We start from the raw sequence: 10,298 nt of genomic DNA on the forward strand, positions 1-10,298 counted from the left end.
TCAAAACACTTTACCAAAAAAGTGAAAAGACAAGCTACCAACTAGGAGAATATCTTAGGAAACCATGTATCTGACAAGAACCTGATAACCAAAAGATATATATAAAATTTTGACAACTTAACAGCAAAAAAGACAACTCGATCATTAAAATGGGCAAAGGACTTGAATAGCCATTTCACCAAAGAGGAAAGTAAAATGGTCACCGAACATGAAAAGAAGCTCAGCATCATTAGCCATCAGAGAGATGCACATCAAAACCACATTGAGATATCATCTGGTGTAGTGATTAAGTGCTGCGGCTGCTAATCAAAGGTCAGCAGTTCGAATCCACCAGGCGCTCCTTGGAAACTTTATGGGGCAGTTGGACTCTGCCCTGTAGGGTTGCTATGAGTCAGAATTGACTTGGCGGCAACGGGTTTGGTTTAGTTTTTTAGGATAGCTAAGGCAAAAAACAACAACAAATGTTGGCAAGGATATGCAGAAGTTGGAAACTTTACCCATTGCTGGTGGAAATGCAAAATGGTACACCCATTGTAGAAAACAGTGTGACAGTTCCTCCAAAAACTAAAAATAGAACTACCATATAATCCAGCAATTCCACTCCTACGTATATACCCAAAAGACTTGAAAACAGAGCCTCAAACAGAGACTTGTACACCAATGTTCAATGCAGCACTGTTCACGATAGCCAAAAGGTGAAAACAACCTAAATGCCATCAACAGATGAATGGTTAAACAAAATGTGGTCCATACATACAATGGAATACTACTCAGCCAGTAGGAGAAATGAAGTCTTGATACATGCTACAATTTGGATGGAGCTGGAAGACATTATGCTGAGAGTGACATTGACATTTTCAGTCACAAAAGGACAAGTATTGTATGACCTCACTTATATAAAAAAGATTAAAAAAAAAGACAAATCTATAGAGAACAAAGTTTATTAGTGGTTACCAGGGGGGTTAGTGGTGATGGAAATATCACACTGATTAAGAGTAGGGTTGTACAGCTGATTATTGTAATTGCTGTCAATAAGTTGTACACCTGTAAAAAGTTAAATTGGCAGAAAAACAAAAAACCAAATGAGTTGTTGTTTAGCCGACTCTGACTCATGGTGACCCCATGTGTGTCAGAGTAGAACTGCTCCATAGGGTTTTCAATGGCTGTAATCTTACAGAAGTAGATTGCCAGGCCTCTCTTCCACAGTGCTGCTTTGTGCTTTGTGGATTTGAACCACCAAACTTTTGACTAGTAGCTGATTTAATATTAAAGAATAGGAAAAAGGAAAAATTGCCTCAAATAAATGTTGGTTTTCATTTATTTCTTTGGGGTTTTTGTGTGGTTCCTTTTTAGCAGGAACAGAAATGGATATAATCACACTGTACCTACCTAAACCCACATGTAGACTTTCTTACAATAAAGACTGATGTTAAACAAAGCCAAAAAAAAAAAAAAAACCTGTTGGCATCGAGCTGATTCTGACTCATAGTGACCCTATAGTACAGAGTAGAACTGTCCCATAGGGTTTCCACGGAATGGCTAGTGGATTCAAAGCACTGACCTTTTGATTGGCAGCCAAACTCTTAACCACTGTGCCACCAGGGCTCCAAACACCGCCCCCAAAACAATCATCCTAACCTCTTTAGTCATGGGAGAGGACAGTTTAGCTGTTAAGAGAAAGCAAAACCTATGATCTATTTTAATTATAAAATTAATTTTAAAACGTATCTTTATTTTACACATATTCAAAATCGTAATGGTTCTGAAAGGAAATATGGCATTATTACTTTCACTAATAGAATGATTTTTAGATAAAACACAATTAAGTTCAAAAGTCATTTTTGTGAACAGCGTTTTCATTCACTAAGCCATTGCTAGCAGAATGTATATATACATGTGACATATTCCTTTTACAATCACACATCCTGGCAATGGTTTTCACAAGGATCCCTCTCTGCTTTTGGCTGTCATTTTGCGTTATTATAGACAGATACAAACCAACCGTGTCACTATCTACCATGTAAACCTGATTAATTTGCCACGCTGTCCAAAAATACACATTGGCAATCGGGGAGGGAATTTCACATGTAATCAAAACCAGCCCAAATCAAGTTAAATGGGCTGAGTTACAAACCCCGGAGAATCACACATCCCTCCCATTGTCAGAACCCCTTTAGTGAATTCAAGATGTGAGAATTTTTTTTCCCCCTTGCTTTCGTTACAACTTTAATTTCTTTATGAATTCTTGCTGCATGTATAAGGTGATAAGGAGAACTGATGAAGGGCTAGAATTCAATATTGTTGACCAGGATTCAAAACCTAACAACGTTTGGTTTGCAGGTTGACAGTCCAAAATGGTGCATTAAATATACGTGAATGCAGATGGCTGAGCGCAAGAAAGTCCCAGCTGTTCGACCTGGTGTGATTCGCGTGCACATGGTCTCAGCTGAGGTATCTGGAGCTTTAAGCAAAAAGGCACAATAGGGGATGTCGTTATTTTGATACAGTCACCCCTTACCTCTGCCCTTTGCTGCCCCCTCCCCTATCCAGCACTGTGAGGCAGGAAACACTGCTGGCTGGCTGGCTCTCAGAGTCCTTCAGGGCCATGATTATTTCATAACAATGCTCCCTGGAGTGGTCTTATTGGTATTGTAAAAAGCGTTTATTGGGGAGAAAGCCTGTATCTTTGGTGCTGGCAGTGAACGTTACTGAGAGGCAACCACAGCTGCGGTTATGATTCACATTGATTAACCTCAGGCTTTAGACCTCTCATTAGCCAATCACGGTCATCTTAAAATATCTTAAAATAAGAAGGACGTTTGTAGAAAGAAACTGAGCACTTTGAGAGCATCGCCGCCACTCCCCACCTCCTGCCCTAAACAGCCACAAAGCTTCCTCTGAATTCTTCTTGCTCCCATTGCAGAGGGAAAAAAAGATTCATTGCAAACCCTCCTCTCCTGCAATCAAATTCAGGGATCTAGTTGGTTCTTGCGGTGTTTTCTAAGCTATGAGGTATCAGTTTTTATCATCTGAGATTTGGAGCTACAATGGTGGCAGCCAAGAATCAAACGAAGACACCATATATATGGAGATATTTGCAACAAGACAGCTGGGCAAGGGGGCAGTGGTAATTCACAGGCTTTCCAGAGAGAATGCTTCACACTTGTCCGGTCAGCACCCCCAGCTCACACCTTCAGTCCCCAGGTCGAATCCTCCGTGTAGCTTCCGAAAAGGGGTTAACCACTGCTCATATATAGCACAGACACCAAACTGGGTCCGGGGGTAAGAGGGAGAGTAGATGCTGCCTGATATCGAAACACACGCAGTCTGGGCACAGATCAGCAAGGAGGGGTGAGCTTCGTGCCTTTAGGGTTGAGAAGTGGCTGAAGTGATTGATTCTCTCAAGTACAGAAATAGCTAAGATCTGTATGTCTCTAAAGTGCAGCTTTGCTCATGTATGTCAGTGGCGCAAACCTCACTATAACACCCCTAGTTGAGATGTGAGAGCTCTAGTGGTGCAGTGGTTAAGAACTCAGCTGCTAGCCAAAAGGTCAGCAGTTCGCATCTACCAGCTGCTCCTTGGAAACCCTATGGGGCAGTTATACTCTGTCCTATAGGGCTACTATGAGTCAGAAGAAACTCAACGGCAACGGGTTTGGTTTGGTTTTAGTGGAGATGTGAGGAGCATTTTTTCGGGACTGTTTATTGAGAATCTAATATGAGCTGGGCACTGGGCTGGGTGCCTGGAGTTTGTTTAAAGGTGAGTGAGGCCTGCACTTTGCGTGTAAGCCAGGGAGCTCGCAATGGGCTGCTGAGGGAATAGTTCTTAACCTATTTTGCACGATGGACCCCATTAACTGTCTGGTGAAGCCTTTACTCTCTCCTCAAAATGCTGTTTTAAAATTCGTTAAACAAATAACAGGATGACAAAGGAAACCAATTACATGAAAGGAGTTATCAAATATTAAAAAAAAAAAATTTGTGATGTAGTAGTAAATGTGGGTCTTTATTAATGCATTAAATAACCACAGAGGCGGTTCTAATGCCTACTATAATTTCAAATTAGAAATTTGTACAAATGTCTTTTTGACATAGCTGCAATAATTATAATGTAAATGAAAATATTTACAATTTCTATTAATAGACATGAAAATGATTTAAACATTAACGTAGTTAAGATTAGTTTGATTTCACATAATTAATTAAATATTCAAACTCAATTTCAGTCAGATGTAAGTGAAAACAAAGGGGTTGGTTTTTTTCACATCTAAGTTCAGGAACCCCTGAATTGTATCCATAGAACCCACGTAAAAAGCCCAGGTCAAGGGGAAAGACAGAACTTCATGTATTGCAGTCTCGAGCGATTGTGACATGGGTGATGGGAGCAGAGTTGAGGGTGGGATTCCCTGTCTGAGGGATTCTGGGAACTCCCTGTGGAGGAGGTGATATATGGGCTGAGTCTTCAAGAATGAGGTAGAGTTCCTGTCTTATTACCTAGGGCTGACATAACAGAAATACTCTAAGTTAGGTGGCTTTAAAAAACAGAAATTTATTATCTCACAGTTCTGGAGTATAGAAGTCCAGATTAGGGTTTTAGCCGTGTCGTTTCCCTCTTTGAGCCTCTCTCAGTTTCTGGTGTTTGCCAGTGATCTTTGGCAACGCTTGGTTTTCCTTGGCTTCTGTTTTCCCCCTGTGTGTGTATCTGTATGTCTATTCTGGTCGTTTTTATAACTCAGAAATTATTAGATTTAGGATCTACCCTGCATTGGTATGACCTCATTAGCATAACAAAAGAGAGCCCTCTATTTCCAAACAGGGTTACACTATTCAATCTGTAATAGCTCCCCAGGAATGGAAGTGGGGAGGGGGTATGAGGAAGAAGTGTGGTAGTTCTGGAAGCTTCCTCTCACAAAACCCCTTTCTTCTCAGTCTGCTGTATTGAGCTGGCACAGTGTCACTCCTAGACAGGGCCTACAGGTACACAACCCAGATGCTGCCCCTCCTTATCCCACACCCAGAGCAGACATAACTAATCAATCCCAACACCAAACATATGGCCCCACAGACCATCTCAAAAAGATTTTCAAGTAGCCTTTGTCAATTGATGGGTGTTCTGAGATCAGACATTTTTACCATTTCAGCCCTAGGTATAAAAGGGCTCCAAGCAATGTTCTTTAGAGTCATGATATTTATAAGATTACAAACTGAATGCTGATCTCCAGTTATGCTGAGTTCATGAGCAATCAAGACTGCTTTGTCAAGACTGCTTTGTTTTTTCTCCATTCTTGATACTTCTGAACAAGCAACTAAAGATAGATTACTCTTGGCAGGGTTACTGAGTATGGTTGTTCAGGTTGTGTACTGACCAAGTGTGCTAGATTTGAGAGCAAGTACCCGGAACCCAGTGCCGTCGAGTCAATTCTGACTCACAGTGACCCTACAGGACAGAGTAGAACTGCCCCATAGCATTTCCAAGTAGCGCCTGGTGGATTCCAACTGCTGACCCTCTGGTTAGCAGCTGTAGCACTTAACCACTACGCCATGAGGGCAAGTCGGGTTGCAATTTAGCCTGCACTACTGAATTCAGAGTTGAGTTAACCTACGGAGGCTTTTTCATTCCTTTAAATTTACTTAAAACACTTTGTATGTCAGCAGCACAGGTTTTGGTTTTGGCCCAGGTTCTTTAATGTCTTCTTTTTCTAGCTCCATCTTCCTTCTATGCCTGGGTTAAGTCTGGTCACTGGAGAGCCGAAGCTCCCAGGCTACAGGAGGAAGGCACTTAAACCTTCGTTATAAAACTCTGCTTTGGTCCTATTAGCAGAACCTTCCACACATTCCATAATAGCGGCCCCCAAATTTGGGTCATTTCTGCTCCATCTTGTGCAATTTTCCCATATCCATCTGCCACCTAACATCTTAATAATCAAGTTACTTTTTAAACTTAAATTAGCACATGTAACACGAAAAATTTAAATTGCAACGGTTCACAGAAAATGCATATGAATTGCCATAAATAGGAGGTAATTGTGAAACTAACTATTTTACTACGAAGACCAAAAATAACGTTCAGTTCTAGTTAGATACATTTTATGAAGGCCCTGAGCCCAAAGTTCCCGTCTACTAGTTAGAGGAAGAAATGACAAGTGTTATGGACACTTCAATTATCTGTTTGTACCAATATGAAGATTTCTCTTCAGAATAATTATACCATGTTGTACAAATTGGTACCACTTTGCACCAGATTCGTACCAGTTTGAAGATTTCTCTTCAGAAGGACTGAAAGAGAATTGAAGGGAAACTGCTTTCTCTGGGTGCGTGTTTTAATTTTTCAAATATTTGATGCCTAGTCCAGAGAAACCACATTCTATATGGTGGAAAATGATGTCTTAATACAACCTACCTCGTGTGCAAAGGAAAAGAGGTGGGAGGGGCTTCTGTTTCCTCAGGACTAAGATGTAATTTCATGTCACGAGATGTTGGGACATGGTTTATGCAAGCAAACTCATCCCCAACTAAATGCTGATTAGTACTTTCCAGATTTCGTCACCTCAATCCAGTTGTTATTTCCAGAGCCTTATTTGCATGGGTCTTGAAGCAGCAACTGGTACAGTGCGGGCCAGGGGGAAGGCTGGTGTGGGGGTGGTGCACGCATTACCAGGACTTCACCCTCATCTAGTCCCCGTGTGTCCATCGGATCAAGCCAAGCTCGGCCTCACAATCGGCCCCACAGGTACAATCTATCAGCTGCCACATCAGCCAGGAGCAAGCCATTTGCTGAGAGAATAACATGACATATAGATTGGGCCATTTACGGGACAAGTTCCCATGGTAAAATGACTGACTTCGTCGGCACAATCTCCTGGACTACTTTCATATTGTTTTGTGTCTTGTGTTTAGGCCAGGGTTACTACTGGGCCCACAGCAGGGTTTTTCAACCTTAGAACTATTGACATTTAGGGCCAGACAAGTCTGTATTGTGAGGGCTGTCCTATGCGTTGTAGGATATTCAGCAGCATCCCTGGTTTATACACTAGATGCCAATAGCTTCCCTACCCCCAGCATGACAACCAAAAATATCTCCAGACATTGCCAAGACCCTCTACCTTCTGTCCTTTAGAGTCAGTGGCCTAAAGGAATGAAATTTCTTGGCGTACTTTGAGCTAAGCACCAAGGGGCTCAGCACCTCCTTACTTCCCTCCCCATACAAATCACTTCCTATCTCACTTCTGACACTACCTACTTATCAAGTGGACACAGTCTGTAAATGGGTAATGGCTGACTGTGCAGTGGTGGTGAGAAGGTCAAGGGGTGTCTTGTTTACCACTGAAAACCCAGAGCCTAGCACACTCCACAGCCCAGGCCTGATATTAGCACTGTGCTTATTGGATGAGAGGGTCTGATAGGCAGCATGAGGCATTACCTGTTGTCTTAGACTTCTAGTGCTGCTATAACAGAAATACCACAAGTGGATGACTTTAAAAAGTGAAGTTTATTTTCTCACAGTCTAGTAGGCTAGAAGTCTAAATTCAGGGTGTCAGCTCCAGGGGAAGGCTTTCTCTTTCTGTCAGCTCTGGAGAAGGGTCCTTCTCCTAATCCTCCCCTGGACTAGGAGTTTCTCCACTCAGGAATCCCAGGCACAAAGGACACGCTGTGCTCCCAGCACTGCTTTCTTGGTGGTATGAGATCCCCAACTCTCTGCTTCCTTTCCTTTCCTTTTATCTCTTGTAAGATAAAAGGTGGTACAGGCCACCCCAGGAAACCTCCCTTTACGTTGGATCAGGGATGTGACCTGAGCCAAGGGTGTTGTATTCCACCCTAATCCTCTTTAACTACAGGCAGGGACTGTGATTTATAACACATAGGAAAATCACAAAATGGAAGATAAACACACAATACTGGGAATCATGGTCTAACCAAGCTGACACATATTTTTGTGGGCACAATTCAATCCATGACACCTATGCTCAGGTCAGAAGCGGTGTTGAAGAAAGGAGTTGCAGAATGGAGTGTGGGGTGGATTAATGGTACAGGAAGTGCCTCTTGTGGTGATGGAGATTCAGGGGATGATGACTTCATTGGTACTCCAGGTCAGGCAAAGTAATTATGGTTTTACATCCTTCTCTCCTTTGATCACCCTTATTAAGTAGGTGGCGGTGTCCCAATTTTCTCAATGAGAACACTGAGGTTGGGTAGGGTAAGTAACTCATCCAAGGTCAAACAGGTCCAAGAAGCTGTGTGACTTTGTAGAAAGCCATATGACTCTCCACTCCCCACTTTTCTCTTTTCTAAAATAAGGGAACTAGATCTGTTGTTCTGATCTCTAAAACTCTACGCCATGTTACCTCTCTGAGGGTATTAGTTTCCTATTGCCGCTATAACAAATTACCACAAACTTGGCAGCTTACTTAAAACAACAGAAATTTATTCTCTCATAGTTCTGGCGGCCAGAATTCTGACAAGAAAGTGTTGGCAAGGCCACACTTTCTCTGAAGGCATTGGGGGAGAGTGCTTCCTTGACCCTTCCAGCTTTTGGTGGCTTCAGGCATTCCTTGGCATCTGGCTGCATCACTGCAATCTCTGCTTCCATCTTCACAGGGCCTTCTCCTCTTCTGTCTGTGTCTTCTCCTTAACTTAGTTACATCTGCCAAGACCCTTCTTCTAAATCAAGTCACATTCACAAGTCCCAGGGTCAGGACGTGTACAGATCCTTTTGGGCCACCATTCAACTCACTTCATGGGATCTTTGTTTCCTCATTTGGGAAAAGAAGAAACTGAAATACTAACAATTTTGTTGTTGTTTAGCTGCTGTCAAGTCAACAGAGAAGAACTGCTGCTCCATAGGGTTGCAACTCTCTGCCCTGGTCTAGGACGGTGACAACGAGAAAGGTGAGAGAGAAATAAATCTGAGAGCCACTGAGATGGAAGAAAGGGCCTGTCAGTCACGGTTTTGTAGTCAACCGGTTTCACTGACTGCCTTGTAATGCCAGTCTTGAAGCAGTTACCTGGCTCCTCAACTCCCTGCCCACCCGCACAGCACAAGAGTTTCTTAGAAAAGCTACTCTGGATCTACTTTGACACTGAGCTCACCTCAGTGCCTGAGAGTTTTGCCCAGGTTTTCAGCTGTTTCCCATGGGCTGCCCCCTCCAAAATAAACCAAGTTATCATTCAGAAAGGCCTACTGATATCCTCAAATTTGCATATCCCAGTTGAGACTGCAAAGCCATTTATCTCTTGAGAGCAGCCTGCTGTGGTCCCTTTTATTTTATTTTTTTTTTTGTGGGATTGTCCTTAAATGGCTGATTAGTTTGGGGTGATTTATAAATGCTTCAAGCTTGGCAATTTCTCCCTTAATCATTGGGCAGATTTGTGTCTGGCTTTAAACGGGCTGGGTGTTTTGTTGTTTTAGCAGGTCCTCCCACTCCCTACCAGCCCTGTTCTGCAGCAGTCTCACTTCTTTCCAGTCTAAGTCAGCTTATTCTTTCACCAAGTTTTCCTAAGGTTTAAAAGCTGCCCATCTTTGGCTGTTTGTTTTTGGAAATGCAGAAATGCAGGTATAAATAGTTTCTTCTTCACATTTTCTTCTTATTCAGGGGTAAGAGAGAAGTGCACTGAACTTGAGTTAGTTAGTTGTCCTTTCTGAGCCTCGGTTTACTCCTTTGAAAATGGGTAAATGATAGAATCTTGTTCTACCTCAGGGGTTGTTTGGGAATGGAATGAGTTAATATTAAGAAACAGCTTCTCACTTTTCTTGGTTCACATAAGCCCTCGATAAACATTAGCTGCTGTTTTCACTATTGTGATGATCTGGCCAGAGGCAAGCATGAAGAGTGAGGACACTTTGAGCTTTATGGTCTTAAACCATATGACCTACTCACAATTATTCGTATTACTTCACAGTGAAGCTTGTCTATGGTAGGCCCAGCTTTCCAGCTCTCTGGAAGCCCAGAATCTCGCTTGTTACACAACTCCCTTATATTTTGTTTTATTCTATTTTTAATTCAATGCTTTGTTGTATTAACGAAATCAATGTACGTCAGAAGTCACTTTTTTATTCCTGGGTCTCTATTTCCAGAGGCAAACCACTTTCATGTCTATTAACTGTTTCTCAGGATGGTTACTGCTGTATTTTTAAGAAATATACTTATGCTGCTCTTCCTTGACTGACCTATGTTAGATTATTTATTGGCTTCCTAAAGTGGAAGATGATGCTTCCTTCCTTGTGTAAGCTCCCACACAGACAAAGGCCCACACGCAAGCTTCCCCTTTCCATAGTCTTCCATTCTAATTATATCATCATT

This window comes from Elephas maximus, chromosome 20 (assembly GCF_024166365.1).
Source record: "Elephas maximus indicus isolate mEleMax1 chromosome 20, mEleMax1 primary haplotype, whole genome shotgun sequence".
NCBI lineage: Eukaryota > Metazoa > Chordata > Mammalia > Proboscidea > Elephantidae > Elephas > Elephas maximus.